General features: G+C 39.0%; 1 long non-coding RNA gene across 1 annotated transcript; it reads left to right on the top strand.

Moving 5' to 3' along the window:
* Window positions 1-9,025: 9,025 nt before the first annotated feature.
* LOC147819736 (uncharacterized) lies at window positions 9,026-10,737 on the top strand. Its single transcript, XR_015436670.1, has 2 exons — window positions 9,026-9,201; window positions 9,940-10,737. It is a non-coding gene; the product is annotated as an uncharacterized LOC147819736 (long non-coding RNA).
* Window positions 10,738-15,936: the final 5,199 nt, after the last annotated feature.

Here is a 15,936-nt window from a genome sequence, read left to right on the forward strand (position 1 = left end):
CACCCCACCCCACCCCCCAAGCATATGCTATAGGCAGAGGACACAGCTTTGCGCAAGCCTCTGCTCTCAGATTGTCTCATGTCTTACTCATGTGGAGTCGCCACCCTCAACCTCCGAGATAACCTCATGTACACTTGTTTGCTTCAAAACATGCAGTAAAAGTCACACCCTCTTACTTAATCCTCTACAGCATGCAGTTTCATTTTAACATTGTTTTTAACAGAAACTATCACTGTTGAGGTTTAATGTCTGTTTACCAAAACAATATTTTATTCAAATATTGTGACTGGGTCATAATGCATTTGCAAGTGTAAAGAGGGCTAATGATGTGTGAGGGGAAGGTAAGAGATTGACTGGCACTAGGACCCAGGTAGGGGGCGGAGTCTACAAATGGTCTGAAAGCTCACCTGGGCCTTGATTCCTGGTTTGAGACCCACCTGTGAGACAGCCACTGAGGCCTGCCTGTGTTTGCTGTTGATTTGGTAGGTTGCTTGTTTACAATCATGATTTTATCACTTAGACTGTGGAGCCAAATGTTGCTTTTAGCTCCTATATGAAATGAAATATTTGTATTTTTAGGTCCTTCATGTTGAGTTAGGGACTAAAACTTGGACTGAGGACGGTAGATAATAGTTTATTTATCTTCCATGGCATATATTTTGTTAAATGTTTGTTTTATACCTATTTGAATGTGCTTTTGTTTCATTTCAAGCTCAAACAAATGGAGACAAACAGCTTGGAAAGCCAGCCACTAGCCACTCTAGTAGTAAAGTAGCCATACTGAATGCGTGCTTTGGTGTGCGGTTTCACCTTAGCTTGCTGTTTGTAGGGAACTTGAAGTAGTGTTGAACAGTTACGAGTCTGATTGGATGGTGTGCAGTGTTTGTGCGTTGATCTGCCTGCATGTCTTGTGACAGTTGCCTCTTTGAGGCTTAACTCTACATTAACTCTCCTTAGAGAGGAGACTGTCCTCCTGTACAAAATGAGCCCATAGATCGTCTGTACCAGCAGCTTATTATGACCCGCCGTTACGTTTTATTGTCAGGCGACTTCTAGCAGCTGTAGTGATCATGACAAGAGCAAAGGAGGAAGTTAAGTGACGCAGAGCGACAAATCTGCGTTAAGAGGAGGATTGGGATTGTTTTTTTGTTTTTTTACTCGGTTATTTAATTCCTCTATTTATTGTTTATTATAAATAATATAAAAATCTTTTTTTCATTTTAAAGCATCATAAACAATTTTTTTTTTTTTTTTTTTTGGATACAGCAGTCTCTGGTTCCAGTTTATTCTGGGTCTTGTGTATTTTCTGTATCGCATATAAAGGGCCAAAGTGAAACTGTACCTTCCAGGTTCTGCTCCAGATGTAAGAGAAAACCTTATTCAAAGTCCCACTTATATTTGTAAGTGCACTAATAACTAAAAATCCAGCCTTGGAAAATAACCTATCTCAAAAGTGTCTCATGTGGCTCACTACATACGTTTAGATCAGGATGGCTGTTTTTCTTTTTTTTTTTTTTTTTTTTTTTTTTTTTTTATGTAAAGCTATGAACACCATTACCCATAAGCCCTAGATATTCGTGGGCAAGTGCCACATTCTCAAGGTGAGCACAAAGGCCTGCAATCCTAAGTCACAATAATGCATGTTTTTCTTGTTGTTGCTGCCGACATTGCATGAATGCAGCCTCACATTGCAACATCACAAGAGAGCGTGGGTGAGTTTTATAGATGTGGATAAAAAAGTTGCAATGACATAAGTACCCACGCTGCTGTGTTTGTAATTTTAATAGTAGTTCTCCGTTGTTCTCACTAGTACAAAATATTGTAGGCCTTTCTAAGAAATATCCTAGCTATTTTAAATACCTGTTAATTTTTGAGAAAGAAACTACAGATCCCATAAAATAAAACAATTTCTTTAACATAATTTTTTTTCAACTCACTAAGAGGTGATTATATTATGTAGAGTTATCTTATGTACTTGACAGGCTTTGAATCATCAAGTTGTTTGTTGTTTTTCTAAGTATATGTGTTAGATGTTGTAATATATTTATCTGGACCTTGTTACAATACAGTATTGGGATCTAAATAAACAAACTTCCTAATGTCAAATATTGACTCTTAATCCTTTGTTTGTTGGTTAAAAAAAATCCTCCCATATTGCAGTTTATAATATGTAAGACACAGAAAGCTCCTTTTCTGCTACAGTGGGGTTTACCTCAGTGTGAGCTGCAGGAAAGGCCGGTTTCACTTCACCAGTGGGTGTTATTTTGACCATCTGATGGAGGCGGAGAGGACGGTGTGAGGAGTGTCAGTGAGCAGAGGTAGAGTGGAGCGGTTGCCACGGTGAAAGTACTCTGTTTCCACCAAGCTGCCCTCTGATTGGCCGAGGCCACGGCTGAGGGGAGGATATTCTGCCAATTGGAAACGATTGATGTTTTGTTGCCGGGCCAAGCTGTCCTGACACAAAGCTGACATTTAATGGCAACAAGATGGCTCCTCAGGTTTGAAAAGGTGACACATTAAAGGGGAGGGGGCTGCTGTTTAAATAGACAGATTTTCTCTTAAATAAAGTGACAGACTGTCGGCATGGACACAACGGGCCCCTGGACACAGCCATGTACAAGGCCCCCACCAACCATCCTACATAGGAGCAAGACCCCAACACAGAAAGAGACACAAAACAACCGTCAAGCTTGTGGTTGTTGAGTCTGTTTATGGTTATTTTGCATCTCTTTGAAGATGTTTCACATCTCTTTGTAGTTGTTTTCTCTCTTCCTGGTCACTTTGCATCCATTTTTTGTCATTCATTTTCACACAAAAGAATCAAACAATATAAATATGACAGTATTATAATAAGTTGGCATACACAAGGATTAATATCAGTGGCCAACAATATCAAACACCACCTGGCACACATTATGTACAACATATACACACATTATCACACATCCAACCCAATCACACTATATAACATTGTCCAACTCACAATGGACAGTTTATTTAAAACATTTTTTAAAATTGCTTCAGCAGAACCAGAGATATTTATTTTATTTTATTCTTATCAAAACCTGGCACCTACATTACCCACAATTCAACTCACTCACTGACAGTTTGGTCTGGAAATTCAGGTGTGTCGTGCTGGTAGTGGCTAATGCAGCCTCCAGCTGCTCACTTCTGACTGAAACACTGTTGCCACTGTAAATAACAACTTCATTTATGCTACTGTTCAGTGGATTAATCTACAACAAAGCATATTTTATAATCTGAACTACAGCTGTAAGATAAGATATAGTGGCACAAAGACCCAAATATTATACTTACTCTTAATACAGTTTTCAGGCACTTGTACTTTACGTGACCATTTCCATTTTACCCCAATAAATTTGACTGTTTTCGCCTTTGCAAAACATATGATCAGATTGTACAGTAAAATTAGTTTTTGATCATTTCACAGTACATAAAGTTGTTAAATTGGCTCTGCCTTACATGATGCATTGGTAATAATAATCAAACATAATATATTTTTATGTCCTATAACATTTCAGTGGGCTATTATGCTGCATAATGAGTACTTTAAAATTGAATGCTTGATGTAAATTTTTTAAATCATTGTACTCTAGTGAGAGTATCGTGATTATTTTTGCTTGTACTTTGTGGTATTGCCTCCGATTAAGTATGTGAGTATGTCAGTGCCAAAAAGTTGAACTTAAGCACAGAAATCATGAGTATATGTTTTTCCATATAGAGTATAAGGTTATTGGATTTGAGATGATAACTAGTGTTTGTTTATGGTTCTTTAAAAAAAAAAAAGAGGGGAAAAAAGAACGTATTTATTTTACATATTGGCGTCTGACAATCAGATATAAAACCCCTCTCACAAAAATCTCTTACTCTGAAAATCAATAAACTCTCCCTGAATCATGGCCCCAGACCTCCGCTATCAATATAACCTTAATAAGGCTGTATATTAGATTATGCCAATGGCAGGAAGGAAATGATCGAAATTGTTAATGTTAAGTGATAACTGGAAAAACAACATTTATTGTGTGGGCACCCTTGAGTATAGTAGCAAAAACAATCGATGAGAAAATCAAACATATGCATGGAGTTCATGTGGCATACAAACCCTGTGTAGCATCACAATCCTTGAGATGAGCAGCTAATATTTGTATGAAGTATAAATATTACTATAAAGTGTGCACTGTTGCAGGTTTAGAAAGATGCTGATCTTATCCTCTCTTTATTAAAATAACGGGTTACTGTTAAATTCGGCTGAATTTGTCAAACAAAACCACATACTGTATATTTCAGGTTTGTAATATGTAAGATACAGGAATTATTTACACACTTTATTAAATCTGAGCAGTTCATACAAACAGACCCTCCCTGTTTTTAATAAAATCACATCCCTCTATGATTTCAGGCTGTTTGAACCTGTGGGACATGAACTGTCTGAACTCTCTGTGAGGGATGAAAAACAATGAGCTCAGTATTCTCTGTGGAGGTTTTCTATTTCTTCTAAGTATGCTTACTTTTTATTTTGTCTTTTATAATTTTGTGGGTATGAGCAGGAAAACTTATTCAGCTGAGATTTTTATTTTCTTCTTACAATGTAAAACTGTAAAACAAAAGAAAAAGTTAGTGATGAAAGCCCTCCGGATGTAAACATTAAAGCTTCGTTGCTTCTGTTCTCACTTACAGGCTCTCTTTACACATCTAATGGTGAAAATTTACAAACTAACCTTAAAAACATCAAACATTTAACTCAACATTAATCACTGAAATTTTTCTTGCTGACGTGAGCAAGATTTCTCCACGTCTTACTTAAAAGCAATCTGGTGTGTTTTTTGACGCCTGTGCCTGTGGAAAGTCAGGCGTGCAGTAATGCAAGGTGGCAGCATGTCCCGATGTCACTCATTAGTCGTGCATCTCAAACAGCCAGACAGCTATTGTCAGCTGCACATGAGTAATTGGATCGTACGGGCGAGCTTAAACAATTGCCTCTAATTTCATTACTCTTTTGGACCATGACAACTATTGTCCGCCTGAAATTTTCCCCTTCAGCAATGCTAATTGCAAATGTAAATCAGCAATATTTGGCCCCTAACATGAGGGGACAGTTAATGTGATAAAGGAATTCATCCACTGCGGCTGATTTACAGCAGGCCTGGCAGGCGTCCACTGCTGGAGCCTGAAGCAGACAACAAGGATCTGTTCAACTTTGTTAGATAACTGAACACATCGCTGTATCAATGATATGTGATGTTTCAGTGGCTCTGTTTTGAGGGCTGAATGGAAATTATTATTGTATTGTGAGTAGTCTGACTAGCTATTAGGGGCAATATGTCAATACACGTGGATCTTCAGTTGCAAGTTACTTCAAACTTGTAATCCTCCATACATTGCATCTCTTGTATTTAACATGTAGAAAGGAGAGAGGAGAATGTGAGACAGTTGAAAGTACTGATCACTGAAGCAGCAGGCTTTACTGAGCAAAAACTTTATCATTTGTTCTCTCACAGTTGGATCAACATGACATGACCTTGTGGTCATGAGATATTTCAATCTTGACCAAAGTTGTGGACTGACCAACGTTGCCATCCATAGATCCATGCCACTAATGTGATGGCTGGAAAAGTCACTATTGTGCTAAGTTTCCAATTTTACTTCTAGATTGCAGATTGGTAGTTCTATTATTGTTCCATAAAGATATACAGTAAACTGAATCCTAAATATTCTTTGCCTCTTTTACTTTGAAGATATTGAAGTTATTTTGTAAGTCACAGGAAGGCTCCAAAGAAAATATTAATAATCCTAACATACAGTAGGTTTCATCCCTCCTGCCTACACCAGTAATTTTCATAGTCAGTTGAAAGCGCAGTCTTCTCCGAGTGAGTTATGTGTCACACAGGGCGGGTGGAGGGAGCGTTAAGGACGATGAGGCGGAGGAGGAGGAGGTCACGTTTCAATTCCCCGCAGCGGTCTCGCCTCCCTCTCAATCCTGCTGCACAGTTTTCCTCATGTGTTGAGCAGTCCTTCATAGGGAGAGACGGAGCACATCTGCAGCTGCAGCCAAGGGGCCAAACATGGCGCCAGCCCAGCTCTGAGCCAACACCACAGAAACACACACACAGAAACACACACACAGAAACACATACACTCGGCCCCGTATGTCCCAATATGCTGCTGTGATGTGGCACCAAAGAGTTTGTTTCACACACTTAACTCATTATTTATGCCTACAGGACTACAGAGGTACTAAATGTACATTTTCAGTGATGGAGTTTTCACTTGGCTTGTCAAAGCAGGAAAAGAGTCACTCCACTTTAACAAAAAATCCCTCCCACTGAAGTGCCCTTAAAAGCTTCTTAAATTAATCCTGAGAAATTAACATAAGTAGATACCATTCCTTTCTCACTGAGGCAGGGCAGACCCTCATGCATGTTAATTGTTCACAGCTTTTATAATCCAGTCTTCCACATGTGGGACCTGATCCAGTCTGCCTGGTTCTGATTAAGACTCAGCCACGTGGGGCAAGAGATGCTGAAAGAGGGATCTGCAGTACATATTTCTGGGTTTGTGGGATCTAAAACTATTGTCTTGATTGGCCGGCTGAAACGTCTCCGTCATGCTCAGAGTTGTGATTATTGCTAATTTGCCCAGCTGAATGAAAATATATGCCAAATACAGCTGACCAATTACATCTGTGGGAAAGGGCGGACAACAGAGTGCAGATTGGGATTGGTTGATTACTCCTTTTTATGGTGTAACCTTAAAACTGTAATCTGGCACTTTTATGAGAATCCATTGTTCATGGACAATGTCAGTCCAAGTTTGTGTCACTCTGTGTGAATAAACATAAAAACTATAAGAAATTGTCCAGTATGATGGTTAACACATGCTTGCCCTACTGATGTCCACGTCAGTATGCTATCTATCTTTAGCATCTAGACTCAGGGAGGAAATAGAAAAAACATATAAAACCAACTGTTTGAGAAATGTAATGGATTTTTTGTTATTTATTTGTCTTAAAAACTGAACAAGCCTAGGCAACAAGTCCAGGCTAAAATGTAACAGCTATTGGATAGATCACCATTGATTTTTTTCCAATATAGACATCCATGGTCCCCAGAGGATGAATCCTACTGAAGTTGAAGATCCCGACATTTGTGGTTCAGAGTGAAAAGTCTCAACAACTATTGGATGAATTGTCATGAAATTTGGTTCTGATACTATATTCCCCTCAAGATGAACTGTAATCACTTTGGTAATTGCTTTCATCATCAGGTCAAAATTTAAAATTATCCAACAATTTGGTTTATGACTAAATATTTGTAAAACTAATGAAAATCCTATAGCCAATTAGGCTCAGTGTAGCCTCAGAGAGCTGCTAGCATGGTTCTGGTCTCTTAGTCTTGTTTTTAAATATCAAGTTTTGGTGTCAAGAGCGTTGTTCAAAGAGCACCTATTTTTATTAGCAAAGATATAAAGAGACAAAGGTGATGATCTCACCCAAAATACTTGTGTTCAGCTGAACAACACAACTGCTATCACACTCTGTCATATGGTGAAACCTGAGCCAGCTCCACTCACCAGTGAAGATCATGAGACACAGCTGGAAGTTCAGAGACAAAAAAACTGTTGAAAGTCAAAAAAACTGCTGGAATGAAGCCGACTGACTAATATCATCAAACATTGTAATCTTTATATTCTTAAAATATACAACCTTGAAAACTTAGTTACAAATCTTAAGTACTACTCTTAAAGATTAAATATTCATGGCTAAAAGGAGCAAGAGACTTTAACACAATTAAAGGTTTAACACTCTAACTGGGCACGTTTGAGGTAACTGTCATCAGTTTGTGATTCAAATGCTATTATTTATGTTTTAATAATTTTTTTTTTATTGAAGTTTTTTATGTGTGAGGACCCCCATGAAAACAAGATGATGCAGCTCAGAGTTTATCCTCAAATGATATTTGAAAATAAAACAACAAATGAAAGTACAATGTATGTATTTATGTTCTTATTTTTGATCATTTTAGTTTATGTTTGGTTTTTATCCTGACTCACACGTATTTTATATACGATAGTTAAGCTGCCTCTGATATGTGTATGAAAATTTGTGTTACATTACCTTCAAGCCAGTGAGAAAAGAAAGGACAAAAAATACAGAAATCTCTCATGTGGAAGAACCACATGAGAGATGTTCTGTTCTGTGACATGTTCTAACTTTGCCAGAGAAGTGCATGTTTGTTTAGGAACCATCAATCACAGTAAGAAAAGTGATTGAGAAAATGGGTTTTCAGGTTTTCCTTCATGCGAAGTGGGCTGTGGTCCCTGTGGTCTCTCAGTTGGAGCCTGCATGCTAGAGCAGACCAGGATGCAGGTCATGTTGGGGGGGGGGGGGGGGGGTTGATGGAGGATGAAGAATATGTTCATCATGGCACTGCTGCTCTGTATTGATGGGCCACTTGGGAGCCCTTCATCACCAGCAAGCCAGTCCGTCCTGTTGTGCCTCCACTCTCAGTCAGCGTGTCAGGTTTCAAGCACATGGAGTAGATCAACTAGGCTATGTGGCACTTTACCAGGGCGACATCCACCACACCCTGACTAAGCAGTGACTGGTGTGTTAGGAGGTCCCGCTTTGTTTTCTCTATAAACACCATGTACATTTAAGACTTGTTGTTGCAGGTTGGTGCCCAATTACTGCAGCCGAGGCCACAGTTGTAAAGCGGCCTGAGGAATGTTGCTGGAATTTGACCCCTATTGTACAGAAGTGTGATTTTATTATGAGTAAATATGGTTTATAAGTTGAGGTTTTACTTCTTCTTCTCACAAACAGCTGCTGCAAACACAAAGATATCACCTTATAAAGTTGCTATGGCAAACGTGTGAGCAAACAGTCACGTATTTACACGGTGCGCAGATATGGAGCAATATTTGCAGATATCTGCAGTCAGCAAACACACAAAAGTATAAATCCAGTATTCACTCTCCTTTTAGCTCTGTTTTGGTTTCAACCATCTGGCTTTTAAGCAGCTAAATGCACCACTAAGAGCTAGATGCTAACTTAGGTACAGTATAGTAGGTACAGTTCTCTCATCAGAGCTTTTTTCCAGCCCACTGCAGGGAGAAACGAGAATGTGTAGAGCCGTTGGAGTGAACCAGGGCGGTACAGATGTGGGATGGAAAACCAAACAGGTGAGCTGAAAGTTCTGTTCCGAAGAAGTGTGCAAAGTTGTCATCTGTGGGTTCATCAAACCATTTCATGTTACAAATAGTTGTTTTATATATTATTAATACAAAAACATATATATACACATATACTATAAGTGTGGTTTTGTTTTGTGAATATTTATCCCGAAATTTCCACAGTTTGTGATCCCACATCAGCCATACCACCTTTTTTGTATCAACAACATAATTCAGTATAACTCTGGTGTCCTCAATTTGCTTCATGGTAAAAAATGAAGTTTCCAAAAAAGAAAAAATCCTAAGCACAGCACACGTATGAGGTGTGAAATGCAATTGATCCATCTAAGGGGAATTTCATCAGAGGTTTTAAAGTGCAGGGTCAGCTGCAGAGCGGTGGTCCAGGACTGTGTGTGTTTTGCTCAAGGACACAACAGAAATCCTGTGAGACTTCATTGAGCTTGTGTGTACACTGCAAACTGACTTCATGGTTGGCTTTCATCCTGCTGCACTCAACATTCCTGCTTTTTTAATATACTGCAGTGACCCCAGCGTCCTTTGTCCATTGTCAAAGCTGTTCGGCTTGATTCACACATTCCATTTATAAAGACGCAGACATTTACAGCCAGGGAACAAGTAAAACATTAAACCATGTTCAGCACTCAGGGACTTTCAGCCTGCATCATGGGCCACCAATGATACACCACTGGAACCTTTTTTTTTTATTAGTAAACCTCTCGTTCTCAGGGATTGGCTTGGCTGTGATCCCAGAGACCGGATACAATGGAGCTGAAACTACAAGGTGCTGTCCCACTCTTTGTCATTCAGTTCCTGAAGTCGAATTAGATAAAACAAAGGTTGTGTGAAACTCCAGTGAAGAAAGGAGGAGGATGAAGAAGCTGAGTGTGTCAGGAGACAAAAGTGTGTAACGGTTGGTGTCCAATTTCAAGCTGCACTCAGGTTTAACACGCTGAACTCTTTGCCTGCTTGGGCTGAAACCATTTAAGTGTAATACAAACAGCAAGAGTTAATTTATAATCTGTTTAAAGGGTCAGTTCACCCAAATTACAAAACAAAGAAAATGCCATTTTCTTACTTACCTCTTGTTGGGAATGCAAAAATTTTTGTTGACAAGATTTTTAATTTCTCAGATTTCTGCCACCAGAGAAATTAAGACATGTTCCTGGAAATACATACTGAAGCAGCTGGATTTTTTAAATTTAAATTTTACATCTGTGAGCTCTGCAAATTAAGTTACGTTCACTTCAGTTGTGTTTAGGTGGTGGCAGAAATCTCAGAAGTATATAAACCTACTTTAAAAGAACAGTTTGAATATTGGGAAATATGATTATAATTTTTTTTTTTGACAAGATTTAGATGCATGATCCTGTCCAAAGGAAACAAATCAGCCTGCTACCACCTCTAAAGTTAACATTTCCAAAACTGAAAATGACACATTGTGGTTTTTCGGAGGGGATAAGTACCAGACTTGTTTTTTAACTATGCCCAGGGGCTAACCTGTGCATGGTTGAACATGGTGCTGATCATGGCTTAATGTTTTCTGAAAACATTTCACGTGGTTTTAATGTTTTCAGTTTCGGTATGGATTAAAATTGATTTGTTTCCTTTGGACTGGATCAAGCTTGGACTCCAACAATCAAAAATATTAAGTGATTAATTTGTCAGTTTTTAGAAGACATTTTTTTATTAGATGTGTCTCATCTCTATGCTATGCTCAGCTAACTGGCTGCTGGCTGTAGCTTCATATTTACCATATAGACATAAAATTGGTATAAATCTTTTCACCTAACTCTCATTTACCCCAATATAATTTCCCTCAAAGTATTCCTTTAAAACCAGTGCATAAAAGTCAAACTATCAGCATAACTAGTAAGAGAGACACATTTTTTTTTTAGGATTTGGCTTCACTAAACATTTATAAAGGCCAACGTCAAATATATTACATTCAGTTTCCATCAAAATTATATTTAGTCAAACTCACCTTCACAGTCACCCACACAGTCTCGGTTTCTTTGGCTTTGCGAAGGATTGTCAAAACCATTTTCACCCCATAATTTACTAAAATACACAATACAATCTGGGCTGCTGTTTCTTGGAGTAAAGAGACAAGAGCAGTACTGAATGCAAATAAAAAAAAAGTAAAATTGCAGTTTGCAGCCTGGTTGCAATCTAGGGCAGGATATGAGCTGTAAAGATGGAGATGATGTGATCAACACCGAAGTGATGAAAATTGTGTCTTTGTCACATTCCTGTCTATAACCCCTCTCCTCCACACTGCATACATAATAACAGGCTAGACTCTGTAAAGCCAACTGAAAATAGATAATGATGTGTTATCTGTCAGAGAGGCTGTACAGTACGTAACGGTGCCAGTTCCCTGAAGAAAACGTCAGTGAGGATGTCTCACATTTCCATCATGTTTCTTTAGATGCAGCCACGCTCTGCCCCGGTAATATTAGCTCTGTCTTATCAACTCACATACGTCTGTGACAGTGTCACACTAACAGGATGTACATGTGAAGGAAGGAACAACTAATACTGGCTGGCGTGGGATCTTTGAAACATGCTTATGAGTGACTCAGATGGTTATCTTTAGTCCAGAAAGTAAACATGAAGATGCATGAGGTCATTCACATCTCTGACTATTTCTTACACAACAGTGAATCTTGTGCAGCGGGAGACCTAAAGGTCTGTTCACCCAGATTACAAAAAAAAAGGAAAGAAAACATTATTTATATCTATTATACAAATAGTTTGGGATGTATTTGCACAGATTTCTGCCTCCATAATGTAAGTGAATGTACTATCGTATGTGGAGCCTACAGCACTGAAATATAACATTTAAATTCAACAGCGACTTGTCTCTCCATGCAGAAACAGTGTCATCACTACTCTGAATAATACACAGAAAATAAATTTTTTTTATGCAGTTTTTTCAGTTTGTGAGCACCACAAACTGGGTGGAGGCAGAAATCTCAGAGGCAAATACCTCAAAACTTTAGCAGATAAAACCATAAGGCAAGAGATACATGAGAATTATGTTTTATAATTTTTCAGGGTTTTTTTTATAGATATTTATTGTTTTAAGCTTAGACTGCATATAATTTCACTAATGTGAATAAATAAAGTTGTATTGAATTGAATCAGAGTACATGAACAGTGAAGAAAAACACATAGCTTTAGGCTAGAAGGAGAACTACCACAGGATCTTACAATGAAAAAAAGAGATTTCATAAATGTTAAAGCACACAACAACTGGCATTCTTTAATTGTGTAATTCTTTTTTATACACTGGTTTTGGGCTCTGTCTCCTCTGAGTTTTCCTCTTTTGTAAATCCAGAGTGGATAGAGGAAGGTGTGCAAAAAGGTGATTAAATCTATTCGTGAGTATTTCAACTCAAAGCCTTTTTTTTCAGCAAAGTTTCAAAAATAAAAATAGAGAACATCAAATCTATTTCTTGCCCCAACAACAATTATTACTTAAATTTAATGGTAACTGAAGAATAGACACTGATTTTAATTTTAACAAGGCAACAGAGCCATGAAGGCATAGTTTCATACTATATAAACTGACCCACTGTAGCTGTCTTTCATACAGATAATCTGAGTTTTAATCTCTTCTATCAACCATAGATTAAAATCATTTCACAATACATTCTCAATCCTCTGCCAGAAAAATCCTCTTCTCACAGAAATACTACAAGTCTTAAAGCCACTAGGGAAAAGGTCAAAGAATCTATTGTAAGCCTCTTTAAACTAGTGGAAGATGGTTCAGAGACGACTGATCAAACCAGTGTGTCAGAAGGTGGTGAGAAATTAGGCTATAACACACTAATGGCCTTGAATGGGTATAAATCTGAGTCAGCTGAGCCTTTCAGGACAGGTGAGGATGAAGGACCTGATGTTGGAAGGTCATGAACTGTCTTTGTGAGCTTTGCGGTGACAGATGTAATAAAGATAGACAATAGGTAGAAGCGGTGACTCACTCCTCTGCCCGTGATTCAACCCATCTTCTGTTACTGTCATCAAAACACACTGAGTCGTCTTTGCAAGACACGTGCACGAGTTATCATCAACACCAAGCCTCTGTGCAGGAAACACAGGGACTCTCCCGGCAGCTCACACTGTACACATGCAGCCATGTTTGAACAATAGAGACCAGGGAGCGGGGATGAAGAGTCGTAACCGAAGATGTTGGTTTGATTGCAGCTTACAGATGGACTCAGCCCTCTGTTGACACTCCTCTCCTCAGGCTGGCAGGGAGGGCCCTGACCTTTCACCCCAGCTGGATGCCTATTCTTGTTGGGGGGGGGGGGGGGGGGGCTGCTGCTGCTTTGCTGCTGTTTTGACAACATAAGGAAAAAGTCTTTCGTCAGGGGAAACAACCATATGTCTTCAAGACCCAGCCCCCTCCATCCAAAACAGGAATACCTCACATCCTCATCTGCTTTACTCAGGACAATATTGATTCTCTCTGAAGAGATTTACATCATGTGTCAGATGTGAATAAGATTTATGTAATGGCAGTCCAGTGACAGCTGACCTCTAAAATACAGTTCACAGAGAGATTCACATGAGCCTTGAGTCTCTGTAAGCTGCAGGTGAAGCACTGGACAACAGGGTTGGGATTGAGGAGATAATGCTTCAACCTTAGTTTTAATCCCCACCTGCAATTTTGAAATCTACTCGATTCCTGATAATCCTGGTTAATATGCATGACTGGAGGATCATGTAAGCACTTACAGAATATTAGTATCTACTATACATTTAATCAGTGTAACACATCTCTCCCCATACAGAGTCACATCATGTAGCCTAAACACATTTCTTAGTCAAAGCTTCTCTTATTATTTTTTGTTTGAGTTTGTGATTTTGATTTGTTAAGTTTAAGTAAATTATCTTTTTAATAGAGACTTGGCCAAGAGGTCAAGTAAATACAAACATCAACTGACTGAAACATGCATAAACAGCTATGATTTTTCCAAACTATCTAAAAAGGCAAAACAATGAAGAGCAAGACATCACCAGTGCTGCAGTTGCTTTTACAGGTTGCAACTGACTGAACTACATAGATGAGAAATCTGAGAAAGATTAAATCATCTGACTGAAAGCTCCAGGACAGCTACTATGCGGCAATGGAGGTACACTGTCGACCTTTTTGTTATATTGATGAATCAAATGACATGTGCAACTTGTAAAAAAGCGAGCAGTGGCAGTGATGAACCCACCACATAGAACTCTGCAGCTGTGGAGCAGGGCACACAAACATATCATAGCCTTTCAAGTTGATACGGCAAACGCATTACAAAAAGTTAATTATTTACACATCCAGCAGATATGGAGCAACATTATCATTCATTTAGAGTAATATCACTGGTCACCAAGGAGAATATGAGTCCAATATTCACTCTTCTTTTAGCTCTGTTTTTGGTCTCCACCACCTCCTGAATAAGATATTTGGCTAGTTAGCTGCTGAGTGCGCCACACATTCACCAGCTGTAGTCTGAAACTGTGTCTGTCTGCTGTTTGGTGCAGAGAGTTTTTAGAGCTTTTTACTGTAAACATTTGCCTGCTGCAGCTCAAATAGATGCTATGAGAGCAGTGAGAGTGAACCAACACGGTATGGACAGCTAAACATTGAACTGAAACTCACTATAAAGCCCAGCCCAAGGAGAGCTGCAGATTCAGGTGATCATTTTCTGTAAGTTCATCATTACAAGTGGCACCCTTCTCATTGTTTTCACTTTGTTATTTTATACAGTATCATAAAAATATTGATTATAGTTGCTATAAAAAATTAAAAAATGATGATCATGATGGTTAACTGATAACTAATCCAGTGACTCCCAGACTGACCATGCCTTTCCCAGAATGTGTACCATGATAATCTCTCTGTTAGTTTTATGAGTACCTGAAGCTGCCAGATCAGCTCTTTCTGTGAAGCACCACTTCACATGCACTCAGGCCAAGTGCAGCAGGTCTCGCTGAATACCATCACCATTCATGGACGACAGCAGAAAGTGAGGACAAGTAAGCTTTAACAAAAAAATCCACAAAAACCCACTTCATGTTTGCAGCTGCCATACTTCTGCGAGTGCTTTTTTGCTCTGCACTTATGTCATCAACCTTGCAGTGTTAAATAATTGAGGCGAACACATTTTGGCATGTAGTATGGGAGTTACTTTTTCTCCTCTGATACATTTAACTTGAGCGTTAAAGCATCGGCGGGACTTGTGGCCTCTTCATGAATTAAACATTGTGCCATCAAAGCCCTGAGGGAGTGTTACCTTGCTGTCTGCAGTAGTGCAGCACCAGCTGGGTCTATCCTTACAAGAGTCCCTAAACTTTAAAGTTGGAGGTAGCACTTTAGTTGCATCATCTCACTAGCTTTAGTATTTATAACCTGCTCTAGATCATCCTAAGGCTGATTTGAAACATTAGGCTTTATGAGCAGCCTCAGCACTTCTTCCCCCTGATTAACACACAAGATCAGCACTTTTATACCACACACTAAGTTTTGGCAATCTTTTTTTCTCTCTTTGTTCTTGCAGAGAGTTTGCGAGACTAAGTTTTCTGTGGTGGAGGTGCCGCTGGTGGTCCTTGTAGGCCTGCAGCCTTTCCTGATGGCCCAAAACCACAGTGTCCCAATGATAGCAAATGATCGCTGCAAGGCTAAGGAGGAAAAGTAAACGAAAGAGATGACACACAACGGCTCAAACCGGG

The sequence above is a fragment of the Seriola lalandi genome, unplaced genomic scaffold, assembly GCF_002814215.2.
Source record: "Seriola lalandi dorsalis isolate HSWRI2012SDOR001 ecotype SW California unplaced genomic scaffold, Sedor1 jcf7180002049955, whole genome shotgun sequence".
Lineage (NCBI taxonomy): Eukaryota > Metazoa > Chordata > Actinopteri > Carangiformes > Carangidae > Seriola > Seriola lalandi.